General features: G+C 28.8%; 1 protein-coding gene across 2 annotated transcripts in view; it reads right to left on the bottom strand.

The window, feature by feature from the left end:
* Positions 1–15931, bottom strand: part of LOC132919917 (ecdysone-induced protein 78C) — a 63854-nt gene that overhangs the window by 24645 nt on the left and 23278 nt on the right. The gene's annotated exons all lie outside the window — the stretch shown is intronic.

Consider the following 15931-nt stretch of genomic DNA (forward strand, 5'->3'; position numbering starts at 1 on the left):
ATAACGTATACATACATTATATTTATGTATATTACTATACGTATACAATATAGATTTTTTTTTAAATAACTAACACTATAGCAATTAGCAGCTACATACCATTATAATACTATTGTAGTGGTTTTGTTTAATGTTGATGGTATATTTAAATACAGAAAAATATAAATAAATAAATAATCGGTAATTTAAAACAAAAAATTGACTTGGATGAAAATGGAATATATTTATGGTATATTTTTTTTTCTGATTAACCGACAGCAGGTGAGGCTCTGTATGAACATATGAAATCGTACAATTTTCTTCGTGATATTTTTTGTGAGAAAATAGTTGATGTTGGAAAACAGTCAGTTATTGGATTATGGAGGAAAATTAGGATACATGCACGGCTGCGATAATATTATAAAAACAGGATAATCATGACAGGTGAAGTTTTCAAACTAGTCCTTAATATTGTTATTAAACTTTTAACTAGTGATAATATTGTTATACAAACAATAAAACAACAAAAATAAAAAACTTTTTACTGAGCGATATTGCACATAAACTATTTCGTACGTATGATGATAAAATTAAAACGACTTTAGAACGAAACGAATTACTATATACGGTCGCACGCGCGTTTAGACGTCAAAATAAAATGTCTTGTATATAATATATAATATATATATAATAAGATACCGCAGCGGGTAGGTATAGCAAACGTAATGTGTAAGACTCACGCGATCGGTAGGTAGACCTAGGTACCTAAACAGTGTTCACGGACCGTACCGAAATAAAAATTCGAGTATACTTCTATTTAAAAAATATTTTCCAAAAAATCACTGCGACTGCATTGTATAATATTATACTATGTGGTCGAGTCAACCGTCGGTTTTTTACAATCTCCCGTGTAAATGTTTAATACACGGCAGCTATATAGATATATTAGGTATATATAATAGGTGGTCTAGGCTATTTAATATGTATATAGTATATATTATAAATGTACGCGAGCATAACCGGTACTCCCGCCGTATACTCGAATAATATTATTATCACCTGTACCATGATCGCTATGTATTACACGTATCCTATATCCATACACATGTTTATACCTTATAAAATATATAATATTATTGGTAATCGACTGCGATCATACGACCCCGCGTCTTATTAATTTTCGTTTACACGCACACGCTTCGATATGAAATCCCATCGCCGAGTCTTTCAAATGAGAATACAATACATATAATAACCTTATATATTATAATGAACTCAGATATCTTAAATAATTTCAAGAGCTTGGGTTATGTGCTCTGTAGTTGAAATCAATCTCTATCGGCTTGGCCTTTGCATATGATTACTGAACAGTCTTCGAAAAAAGATTTTTTCCACGATTAAAATCTTACGTGTGTACTATAATCACACTGATTTTTAACGAAAATTGTAGCACTTATAATAGTATTTTATTATAATCACATAAAAAATCGGCCTAATCGATGAGCAAAAAAAAAATGCGTAATCGTGACGGAAACAATTGATACAATTTTTTATTTATTATTTTTGCGACTTGATATAGTTTTGACGCGTTACGTACTTAATTTGAACACCAATTTCAGTTTTAATAAAATATATTAAACATGTATAGGCCTTAAAAATATTTAATCGGTATAAATTTATGATACTTATTAAATTTTATATGGTAATCATTTTTCATTTCAGAACAAAATCATAAAACAATTTTATTCCATTAAAAACATCTTTGAAAAAGCCAGAAATCACTTCAATCCAGAAGACCATAGAAATCTTATTTAATCACACCAGTCCGACGTTGATCATTGACAGACACCGCTATCGATCATTATGCGACAAGACAAATATTCTTTGTGCACGCGCTTATAGAAATTATAATATTATAGGTACCTATACATAAAAATACCACGCCTTACTCCGTGTAGATATTTCGACTTCATGTGGACACACGGTCGGTGGTGGCATGGCGTTTTAACGACGTAATGCCAACGTCGAATTTCAAATATATAATATTGCTTTCGTAGTTAAAGAAGAAGAAGAATGGAAAAACCATCGCATAAAATTCAAGTATATATTCAACACTAATGGTCGTATACATGCATTATACGATATATTATATATATATATATATGTATAAGTTTACTTCTTGTATTTGGACGTCTTGTATAAACGTAAAAATATATTTATATATTTTATATATGTATGTATATATATTGTATATACGATATTTGTTTTCATAGTCGTTTTTTTTTTTTTTTTGTTTATATAGATGATGCCCAGCCCGAGGATTCGGCTATTTTATTATTGTGTCTCTCGAATGCGTCTAAATATTTACAATATTTGTACGACCGCATTGTTCGGTGAAAAGATTCGATAAATATGAATAATATATATACATAGAGTGGTTGATGATTTACTGACTTTTGTTTTGAAGTGAACCCATTGATATTCTGGAGTTATCATAACAGTCCTGAATATTGCATATTTTAAAAGAATCAAAAGATCAAGGAACATCTCGAACGATGGAAATAATAAGTCTAAGTCTATATCATGGAATTCTTAAGTCATTATACATTTAAAACGATTATCAAAATTCTATGCTATTTGATTACAAAATTATACACAACTAACTACATGTTTTAGTTGTTTCTGTTACACTTTATATATTGAAATACTAGCTTTATACTCGTATTCCAAGAAAAATGCACAACTCGTAGTTATATATTTAAATCGTCATGATTGTTGTTCTTATTATGTGAAACGCAATAATAACGATTTTTCAGTAGTTATACGACAGTCACTCGATATTCAACCGATTCGAGTCAAAGTTTAAATATTGAAACGTTAATTTTGACCAGGTACTCTAATTTATCAATCCGAGGGATTTCTTCCAAAAACGAACGAATTGAAAAAGAGAACTTAATATTATACTGATACCACGTCTAACGAACTCGATTCGAAAATCAAAATGATTTACAATGAAATCGTATTTTCTAAATTATTTGAATTCTAAGTCGAAACGAATTATGCACGATCCAGATGCTTATACCAATACCTATACGTATAGGTACGTCATTTTTGCACACTCAATTATGCCGCGACCGAGAGACATCTCATGACGGACTGTTCGCTCCGAGAATGGCGAGAATATAATAAAATATAAGTTGTACAAAAAAATAAATTATATTATTATATTTATATATATATATATATAGGTAATGTCGTAATATAATACATAATAATCTAATAAAATACAGAGTCTTCGTAAAAACGGAAAATCTCGAACACACAAAACATAATAATAATTGGAATTCGTGTGTTTTTTTTTCTATCTTAAAATACACGGATGAAAATAAAGTAAAAAAGTAAAAAAAAAATAATAATAATAACGAAACACAACAAACAAAAAAAAAAAAAACAAAAAGAAACAGCGAGACACACGACAATATAAAAGATATAAATATATTATTATTATATTACATTTACGTACACACACTCACACATATTATATTATTATTATATACATCAGCGGCGGAGAGTGTGGAGGCAATACGAGCAGCAGCAGCAGCAGCAAAGGATTCCGTCGCCGGACGGTTCAATAACCTTGAGTGCTTTCAGAAACACACACACACACACACCCATGTAGTACTCTACACACATATATATTCTATATAGGTACCTACGAACGCGAAAGACGGTGTGTGTATTCGGGCTGTGGCGCGGTGGTGCGCGCGCGCGCGGCATAACCAGTTTGCCAACTCTTTTTTATAATTTTTTTTTCTCTACCCGCAGCCTCACTTCTCCCGCACACGCGCGCTGCCGGGGCTCGTCCGTACCAAAACTTAAAACACAAAACCAGTTCCGACGACGATAAATAATTATTAATCGCCTCTCTCTCTCGTCCCGTCTCCGTCTCGCCGCGCGTTTTTCCGTCCTTCCTGTGCGTACACACACACACACACACACACACACACACACAATTGCGCGTGGTAGTATTATTTTATTATTATTATTGTACGATCTGAGTACACGGCGTACACACATGCACGTACACGGGCCGTGGTACGTATATATATATATATATGTATAGAGAGAGGTATGGAGGTAGGTACACATTATGTAGGAAGTTAAACGCACGCACCGTGCACACTGCGGCTGCAATATAATATGCGTACACGGCGGCGATAGTATATGTGCAAGACGCGCGCGACCGGACCGACTACGGTACACATTTTAATAATATACCTATGTGCCCGTCTGTATATATTATTATATAATAGTATTATCGGCTTAGACCTGTGCGTCCTCTCGCATTTCAAAATATATGCACGTTTAGTGGCGTGCTCAGCTTTTTTGAAAGGGGGGGATTTTCATTTTTAACTCGTCAAAGACCCTAAATTTTTTTTCATGTAGATTATACATCATTACAAAAAAATCCAAAGGGGGGGGGGACATGACACCCTGATCCCCCCCGCGTGAGCACGCCACTGTGCACGCTCGTCCCGTCGCGAGTGATGTCATTCGATAATTTGGATTATATCGAATGATGGTCATGCACGCAGTACATTATTATAATCTATGGGGTGGCAATTTCGCGATCCCATCAAGCGTCATAGTCATATTTTAGTTAATTTTCCAATACTGGCTGATAGGTTTGTACCGTCCTCTCGAATATTGCGAGCGATTGATCGGCACGTTCCAAAATGTCTGCTAAATCATCTCTGTCTAAACACTCTTAGCGTTACTATTGCAACCGAACGTATTGTATTTCATTGTATATACACAAGCGCGATTTTATGCTGAGACTAAGTATATTATGTTTTACTCCAGAGCCACCCTCGTTATCACCAGCCCATCTTTCACCGTTCGATAAAAGTCGTCACAATAATATTTATTGTATAAAAGCAACTCTTTAATACAGCTAAATTTCGGCTGAGTTACGAAGTTTACGGCGTCTCGGATTTCGATTTGAAAACTTAGTAATAATCTTCAGAATTTCAGATACTATATATCCTACAGAGAATTTTATGCTAGAATTATCTATATGATCATGATCAAAACCATACCGAGGTATTTTTTTCAGATGGGGGAAGGGGAAAATATGTTTATACCTATACTATATAATGTAATTTTTACTGAATTTAAGTTTTGACATTCAGTTAAAAATATGACAATGATAAGATTTACCTATTGCGACTATTATTATGACTGAAAATATTTAAGTTGGTGTCAAAGTTTTTAAACAAAATTTGATGGGGTGAAGAGGGGTCCGGACTCTGAGGCATCAGATTTGGCCTTGATCACAAATCATAAAGATATTATGTTACACATAAATAATATATATTTATAAAGGTTCCAATAATAAAGATGTCGTATGTTTGAATTGTTATTTCTCCATGGTATGCATATGAATAAGTGGTTTTATAATCTCGCATCATGTAACTTAAAATTACTTTTAGGATTTGAAACATTGACATATTATGAATAGTACATACGGGCAAGTATCTGCGTAGTATACGTCAAAGTTAAATAAAGTTGAAACATAAAATACAAGTAGTAAATTTCACGAAAAAAATTAACGGATATCTTCCGCTATTCAAACAACATTATAAATGTGTGTAATATAATAATGTGTTGTATTACTGAATTTATATTATATCGAAGAAGCAAAGACAAATTGTTTACACTAAACGATAATAATCAACTATATTATGTTCAACGCTATTTATGCCAATTAAAAAAAATAAAAACAATAATTTTTACACATCATGTAGTAATAAGTGCATGATTAATTTGAAGCACGATTTTACACCACCCATACAATAACACCATAAGCTGCGGTAATTAAATTTTTTTGTTATTCATATTTTGAAATATTGAAAAATTTCACTATCATATATCTGCATATCTATACTAATATTATAAAGCTAAATAGTTTGTTTGTTTGAACGTATTAATCTTAGAAGCTTAATAGACTGATTTAAATAAAAGTTTTAAGTATCAATAGATTTCTTGTGACTAAGAGGGTGGTTTTTAGCTTTTTTTACAACCCTTATAGGTATACTATACTGTAGCTCGCTAACTCATGATTTCTTTTTTGGCACATGAAAATTAAATACTATTTTATTTATATTATAAATGATTGCGAATGGTTACAAGAAAAATTTTTTAAAAAAATTGCAAGATTTATTAGGCGGCGCTATGCAGTTTTTTTTTAAATAAAATAAAATAATATTTTATTTATAGTTTATTATTCAAATGTACAATAAAAGACAGTCTTTATGTTTGAGTAACTTATGGGCTCAAAAACTCTTCTACTTTAAAGTTTTAGAGGCCATTCTTAGAAATATCAGCAAAGTTTAAAAAGTAGTTTGAATCACGTTAGAAAATATACCAAGTGATATATGTGTCCAATCCACTATAGGTGAATTGCCCATTTCGGTTGAATTAGGTCACAAAGTGAGGTGCACTAAAACTAAAATACATCGATATAGCGCTGTAAATTTATGTTTGTTCATTTTTTCCCGGGTGAAATTGGGTTGTACAGTAACTAGTTTATTATTTATCTCGGTCGCCTTGGAAATACACGCAACGGTTAAAATGATGGCTATCCGAAGGTGGCTATCAGCTACAGTTACTGAATAATAATACCATTGATAACGGTGGAGTCGTGGAGATAAAGTAAAATTAAAGTAATTATATTCGTATATCATTGCAGTCATTAAAAAAATCATTCACTTTTGAATAATCTTATAAAACGCCAGATAACTGAATAATATATATTAAATTATGTCACATAGTACACGAGATAATATAAATCGGAAATGTGTCTATCGTCTGATCGATAAAAGCAGGCAAAATTGTTTAAATCACGCTGTGTCTTGTTTCGCAAAACAACAAGACTACAGGAGATACACAGGACACTACAATATATTAAAATATAAGGGTTATATTATAGGTTTGTCGTAATATCGTGCAGCCCCTTTATTTCACTCGCGTAGTATAGTTTCCGTTCAAAAATATCTCTGTGATCTGTGCGGTCAATTGTATGGCAGGCCATGATTTACGGTATTTATTATATTTTATTTAAATCTAAAATCCCTGGTAGTTAGTGATGTAATAAGAGCCTAAATGCGAGTTAAACACTTACTGATATAAATAAAATACTAAAGTAGTTATTGCATTGATATGTAATATGATAGTAGGATGCATTTTTCGTAAAATGAAACGATTATTATAAATTCATAAAATTATAATATGACTAGCAATATACTAAATCGATAAGTAAGAAATAATAATTGTTTTATACAGTCAAGTCTATGATACAACAATATATTACCTCGTATTATTATATCATAATTACCAATTGATTTCAATTAAACTTTTTTTGTATACGTTTATGCAAAATCGTTAAAAATATTTTAATCATAATTTATGAATTGTAAATGAACAATATTCACTTGATGTTTGTTCGGGATGAAATACTTAAAGCCCAGGTTATTTGCATCGTAAAGGTAGTTAAGTAGAAAAAAAAATACACGACCATGTTTCCAATTCTCGGAAAGAAAGTAACTTGAATACTATATTGACTTCATACATGAGTGAATTATACTATATATACTATATAGTATGTATAAACTATATGTACTTATAGTATGTATAAACTATATGTACTATATAGTATGTATAAACTATACATATAAAATATAGGCGGTAAAAGTAATAAAAGAAAACACTCTTTTAGCCATTTTTTATCGTCTGAAGAAGACCCGAAGAACAAAAAACGTTTTTATTGATCATGTCAGATCTCTTCTAATAGTTTCCGCTGTCTTAATGATTGGAATTTAAACGAGACAGAGAACGTGGCGATTTATCAACTGAACTCATAATGTATCGCAATAAGTTATGCCGTTTTCTAATGAATAATATATAACCGCGATTTTATTAACAGTTTAAATGTCATTAATTTTCGAGTTCAACGCCAAAGCTACCGAGTATTATGGCTTTTTTTTTTAATATTTACGTGCTTATATAATATAGGTAACCCGCAATTTTAAAAATTCAAATCGTTGATAATTATTTATTTGACTAATTGTATAATACAACATACATACGAACATAATTACTTTGTGGTAGGTTTTTATAGCTACGTATTTTGTTCTACTGTGATCCGTTAAAAATACGAGATTTTGACTACACCATATAAAATGTGTAGAGATATCCGATTTCGATAAAACCCCAAACAGGAGTTAGCGACACCAAGTGCTAACATTCTTATAAAATTGTCTTAATAACATTGCCTTTTTAGGTAATATTTACCTCATTTGTAAACAAGTCCCATTACCAAATAATCGTTCTGTGAACTGGAAATGATACGAGTGTTATTTATACATTGTTTATAATATTGTAAATTGTGACTTATACTTATACGCTTAAATACAATGATAATACAATTTTTTTAAATTCAATAGCTATATTGTTCACACATTATAATATTATATTAAAAATTTGTTTTAATTTATTATTATGTTCAATTATATTTTAAATGGTGTGTAGTGTAACTGTATATAGGTAAGTGAAGATTTTAGAATTTTACTACCAGTAAAATATTGGACATAATACAAATATTATAATATTGTTCCGTGTACAAAATATGAGCTTTATTATTTTTGTCGCGTGTGTACTATCTATATAACTGTTAGCCCTGACATATTTGATATTATATTATATACTGTACACAGACAAGTTCAATATTGATAGAGTTTTTTTTATCGTGTTTATGTTTCGAATCCATGCAAAGTAATGTCTTTATAAACAAATCCGTGTTTTTTTAAAATAAATTGTATAAGTTATCGACAGTGGCTTTTACAGGCTTCTAATAACTATACGTTTTGATCAATTTTGCATTTTGTTTAACTATTATAGTAATTTTTAAATAGTAATATCGGGTTTACAGGCCATTGTATTTTGAAAAAAGTATGATTTTAATTTTCATTTGAAGTTTATATAATGACACGTATAGAAAAAATGAAAAGATTAAAAATTGTATAGGGTTTTAAAAATATTATTTAATATAATATAAATGCAAGGCCTACCTATAGGTGTTACCACATTATGCAAAGGACAATATATATTATCGACTCGTCAATTGTAAATATATAACCTCCAATAACATAAGAAATATGTATTAAATAATGCAATAGAATAGTAGCGTATTATTATTTTATTTTGGTTTGTAGTAATAATAGTTACACTACGATTTTCCAAAAAAGTAACGCAAATGTCGCCAATTTAAATACTACTTTCGTTATTCATTAAATACAACTATTTTATCATAAATTAAGAAAAAATAATAATATAATTTTAAATTTAAAAAAATTAGTATACACATCCTAACGAAATACTGAAATGACACTACTGTCATATGACTATATATTAGCAAATTTTTTTTTGTGGAAACTGGTAGATTTAACAGATTTACTTAAAAATTTCCTTTTTTAGTTTTCAAAGTACATGGTCTCTGTAGTCTGTAGATATTATTTTTTCGACTAAAAAAAGTAGCATATAATAAAGTGCCTTACATTTGCATAACAGTAGCGATGATTGTAACAAACTTTCATTTTATTATGTTGTAGCACCACACTATATATCACGATTCATAACTTCCAACAACTATATTAAATTATTATATGTGCGCACAATCAGATATAAAAATGACTATATTAAAATATATTAAATATATAAAAATATCTCACAGTTTATAAAAACTATATGTTACTTATAACTTTATAAGATAAGTACATTATCAACCGCGCAGAGTTTTAGATGTCTTGTAAAGCTACAAAAATTGAGATAAGTGGTAGCATATCTATTAAGCGAAGATAGGTATGACAGTTGTAATAGTATTCTGATCATATAATTATACTTGTATTGATTAAAATTGTGTTATGTGTTCACTGGTCAGATATATTATATATACCATATTTTATTTACTTGATGTGTTAAAAATATTATATACATGTATAAAATATAGGATGATTATGTATAGTCATTAATCATTATTTAAAAAAAATATTGCAGGTAAAACCATTAAAATGTTTAAAAATTACATACATTATAAATTTCATCATTTGAATACTTTTCTAAATTTAATGATGTTTAAAATGCTGGTTTAAAAGATTATTTATAATATTATCATGATTTAAAAACAATAAAGTTAAGACGAGCGTTGAATGTATGTGTTACAATTTTATTTCAAATTTCAAATTTAAACTCCCGTAAATAAAAACTTAACTTCAATAAGATATACACATTGGTGTTCTTAAAAAAAAATTTGTGCTTTTTATGTTATATTGCTATTATCAAAATTTGTTAAGGTTTTGAACTTTCAAAACCTTCTGGCATAATATTAGACGAAATAAAAGTAATATAAAATGTAAGAATGAAAGTATCTTAAATTTTCCAAAGTAAAAATGTTGAAAAAAACTTTTTGAATTAATGAACGTTCATTGTTAAAACATAATAAATGGTCGAATAATACTAGTTCTTTGTATAGATCCCTAATAGTTATTCGCTGTCTTGCCCGCAAAGCTAATACTTGATAAATTAACACTGCCGAAATTACCCAAATTACGCTTTTCTTCAGTTGTTTCAGCGAATTCTACTACTTGCAAAACTATGGTTAATTATAATTGTTTTACTTTGCTCTAACTTTCGAAGCATAAAATATTTAAAACCTTATACAACTTGTTCATAATCAGGAATATTATACATATTATTACTTGACTGTAATTAGAATATTGTACCTATACAGGTAAACGAACATTACGTAATAACTGAAATTAAATATTTATATTTTAAAATCTTTAAACAGAAAAGTATATTTTTCAAACATATATTGTACATACAATAAGACTATAGTCAACACAGGCATTAATGTGATCACTTTTTAATACAATTAACTAGGTATTTATTGAAATAATTTTTGTAAAACATAAACCGAATCATATAAATTTGATTATGCATGATGTATGTTGGCGTAAAAATATTATAAATACCGATTGGTTCATTGTATCGAAATTATCTGTACCAATGTGATAAGTGGTAATATTCGGTAGAATTTGTTTATATATTATATAATATTATATTGACAAAAAAAAAAAATTAATGTAAACTATTTGTCAATCATTGTATAATAAAAAATGTTTTGACCAAGAGTTCGATATATATTATTATTATGTTATGACGAAAAAAACCCAGATACTTTTTAAAAAATATATTATTTATACTGTTTTTTATTGGTTTTCTTGACAAAAAAAAAAAAAATAGACAAAATTGAAAAATAAGTAACTATTTTGAAATGTATGTTGAAAATATTGTATGTTACCAATAAAGGTGTTATATGAAACTTTTTGAACTTTTTTATTGATCTCCTTATTCCGAAATAAAATTAAAGAGCACAAAACCTCCAAGTCTTTGTTAGAATAGGACCTTGCTAAATGAGTATGCATTCTATCTATACATAATCATTAACTTATTAATTTTTATACTATTTAAAGAGAACTATGTGATAATACAAAGTTTTTATTAAAACAAAAAGCTTTATTTTTATTGTAAATAGTTTAAACAGATAGGTAATTTAAAAAAAAATTTTGATGTATATAATTTGCAATTTAAATGAGCAGCATCTATAAGTTATTATTTTTTAGTTATTAATGATGATAAGCTTACAAAGCATGAAGACTTTGATAATTTAAAATAATTAATGTAATTAATGTAAATTTATCAATTTTTTTTTTAATTTATAAAAATTATCTGGGAATAACAAGTACTAAATTTATTATCAATTATAAATATAAAATTATTAATATTAAAATGGAAACATAATATAGTTTATTCAAAAAATTCTCGTTTAAATTTTTTATTTAGAATATTTTTATTAATTATATAAAGTAAAATACAGTTTACACTATTTAAAGTACAAATTGTGGTTTTGTTTTGAAAACATATGTATATCAAACTGTGGGAAACACTCCATAAATGAAACATGAGATTCAAATATATGAAAATATGATCTTTAAGTATTAGTTCTTATTTAAAATCTCCAAAAATCAAAATTTGAATAACTTCATTATAAAAGGATATAATGGAGATAAATATGTTTTTGTGAATTCTTCTTATATATTATAATGTATTATAGTGTCACAGGTAATCCACGAAAAAATGTTGTTAGAAACGATCAATATCAATTTTATATTACCTATTGCATACCTACAATCGTTAATCTAATATAAAATTGTAAAAAACATAATATTACATAAGTTCAAGGAGTGCGTATTTACAGTATTATTATCACTGCTGCAGTGCTATAGTGTATATATAATAATATGATATTATTAGCATCATGGATATAGCGTTATTATATATTTGATATTGATTTGTAAGCGGCGAGCCGGCGCACCGCGCACGGTAGAGATGTATAGGTATAGTTACAACATATTTGGTTCTGTTGAAAAATTAAATACTTTTGTTCGGACTTGCGCCGATGGTATATTATTACTATTATTATTATTGTTCCCGTTTGATATAATATTTTCCGTGTGTAGTAGGTACAATAATAAATATATTGAACATCATAATAAGTATAATAAACAAATCATATACGCCAAACAAATATACAATATACGAACCTACATTAATAAATGCCATGTGTATATTATACAAAACTACTCCAGTGAGATAGGTATGATTTTCTTTTTTTTTTCAATCCCAAAATATCATGACTAGAAATAATAATAATATATTCAACAATTACATTGTTTTTGTCCACACTGCGACGGCACCGTTAAAAGATTAACCAAAAACAAAAATCGAGCAATAATCGAAATTATTTTTAAGATATTACGTGTTTACCTATCATTTAGTATAAAAAATTGCGATTTTTATTTAAATTATTTTTCTATTACCCCAAATTTAATAATACAGCATTTATAATACACACATATATATTATATATTTAAATATTTAGGAATTAATACAGCTGTCACGTAGGTAGACACAGAGTTTTAGGCAATAGGCATGCACATGTTTCGAATGGCAAATTATTATATTATTTCCGTATTAATATATAGTACCAATGCAACAATATTATAAGACGAATTGAATTCGGATGAATTTCAAACCGTTATGTATAGGCATTGCAATACCGTGGTATACTATATACCTGTATATACTACATATATACCTAAAATTATATTATAGTATAGGTACATACGATATGTACGATTTTATATGCAATATTTATTTAGCGAAATGTTCATGACGGTATCCTAACATTTAAATCGGTATATTTATGCATATAATAAAAACACAATATAATAGATATATATATTATGCATATATTATAATTGAAAAAAAATTTAGTACGTATATATATGTATATATTCCTATATTCGATTACGTCTGAAAGAAATTTACCCGGAAGGCTAGGATAAAAAAAAATAATAAATAAAAAAACAGGTAGGTAGGTATGTTATTAAATTACGCAAGTTTAAAATTGTTTGGCTCAAGACCAACAGTGAACGGTTTTGGTAACCAATGGCATAGGTGCGGGTAGTGCTCTCTTGGCGCATAACTAAAAAATATATATGTGTTATTATGTGTGTGTATGTGTGTGAATGTACGCGTATTCATATGTGTTAGTCATGGTAACGGTACACGAGCAAAGTGAATGATCTTCAACATCAACAACGTTGACCAATCGCAAGCCGATGATCGATCAACAGAATATAATAGGTATAGAGGATGACTGAATGTGCAAGGAAAAAATAACCGCATAATCGATACACGCGCAGGCACGAGATAATCATACACGACCGGTATTAATATCTATATATATATATATATTTATAAATAATATGTAATATCCGATTTTCCTATACGTTGTATACTTATATACATATACACATATATTATGGTATACCTGTTATTTTACGTGACCTTGAATTTTTGTACTTATTTTTCGCGACAGATTTTGATCGCAATAAATCATTTTTTCTTTTATCACCGACGACGATTTCCAACTGAAAGATTGTTTTTAGGGTGGGAAAAAATCGATTTTCATTATAATAGCGTACGTTGCATTTTATGCGGTCGATGAAGTCTTACAAAAGTTCCAACGACGTTTCGTGCAACTTCTTGTAGAGTATTTTTAGTGAAAACTTTTAATCCTCTTTGTATATAACTATATATACGAACTAATTACGATGAATTCCGGAAAGTGCTTGATGAAAGTTTCGACAGACGTTTCCTTAACAAGGTCTGATGAACAAATCGGCTTGAACATTTACTCCTCAAACTTCGGTGTTCATGTAAAATATATAAGCCCGTCGAATATACCTGTGGTGGGAGGGAGGATGTTTTTCGTTTTAATTTTTATATATATAAATCGTTATTTCGTATGCATTGAGAGTATATAGGTAAAAAAACCTGTATTATTATAGTTAATAATGGTATGTATTAATTACTGTCCATTTGTAATAAACTAATAAATAACGGATACTTGCATCATATAGTCATTGAACCCAGAAATCGAAATTTAATGCAACATATGATTATAGTATACCTATAAACAATAAACTATAATTTATAGACAAAAAAAATCTAAATATAGCATTGATGTCAAAAGACGCGTAAATACTACTTTTATTCGTAAATAACTATTATAGACGTATAGACGTATAGCCTGCGTAGGTATGCCATCATATACAATAATTATGATTTGAATATAATAAACCAAACTGTTCGCATCCAATGAACATAAAGCGCGTGTCAGATGCAAATCAGAAGCGTAGGTACCGGTTTCATCTAAACAATATAAATATAATCTATCCCGATCGAAGCATTTTAACGTAATGCGACTAAACGAGAAATATTATGTTATACATATAGACACATACACATGCATATTATATATTATATTATAATATATACACCAATAATATTAAAATAAAATCACTTCCTACGGGCTACGATACTAGTAGTAAAAGATTGATTATTTTCGTATACTTTCACTGTACATGAAAGTTACATAAATTACATAATAATATAATATAAATACCGAGTGATCTATTATGCCTAAATAATAGTTCATCGTAAATCGTATAAACGATATATTTTAAACACATTATTATTATTTATTATACCTATATATTTCAAAACGTATCGCACAGGGTCATCGGAAGTAAGCACACGTAGTCCGTACATAGGTATATATAATATACTGCAGGGTCGAAATTAAACGCAGAGAGAGGGGCGTGAGAACCCGGGCCCCGAGGACACTACAAAAACTGAAACATCCGGGTCCATTGATAGATAAGCAGATCCTAAATTTAAAAAAGTGTACCCAACAATTTTCCCAAAAGTTTGTAGCTCTATAGTTGGCTTCAAAGCCATTTAGTAAAATTTTTTATAGTGAAAAACATTTGAATTTATTTTAACTTGACCTGTGCATTTTTTTCACAGACGTTCGTGAATGTAATGCGTGTAATAAATATAAAATGTTATTTTTTGTCAAACGATTATAAATACTACGAATATAATGTTTATGAATGGCACGACAAAAGTAGATACTAACAATGAAACCATTACCTTGATAACTAAAATACTTGTTTATTTACTCAACATTTATTCACTAGATGTTTTGCCTCTAGTGGCTATAGGTTATTCAACTTGCCGAGGACTTGGCAATCTATAAATTCACGTTTACGTTTAAGTGTATAGACCTCGTGCTGTTCCGCATACACACGAGTTGTAAACGGAGATAATTTCGTATACAAATTTACTAATCAAAATACTTATACTGCCGACGGGTATATAATACTACGATAATCTTCACTATTAGGAAGAATCTAAATAGTGG

Source organism: Rhopalosiphum padi, chromosome 2, assembly GCF_020882245.1.
Source record: "Rhopalosiphum padi isolate XX-2018 chromosome 2, ASM2088224v1, whole genome shotgun sequence".
Taxonomy (NCBI): domain Eukaryota; kingdom Metazoa; phylum Arthropoda; class Insecta; order Hemiptera; family Aphididae; genus Rhopalosiphum; species Rhopalosiphum padi.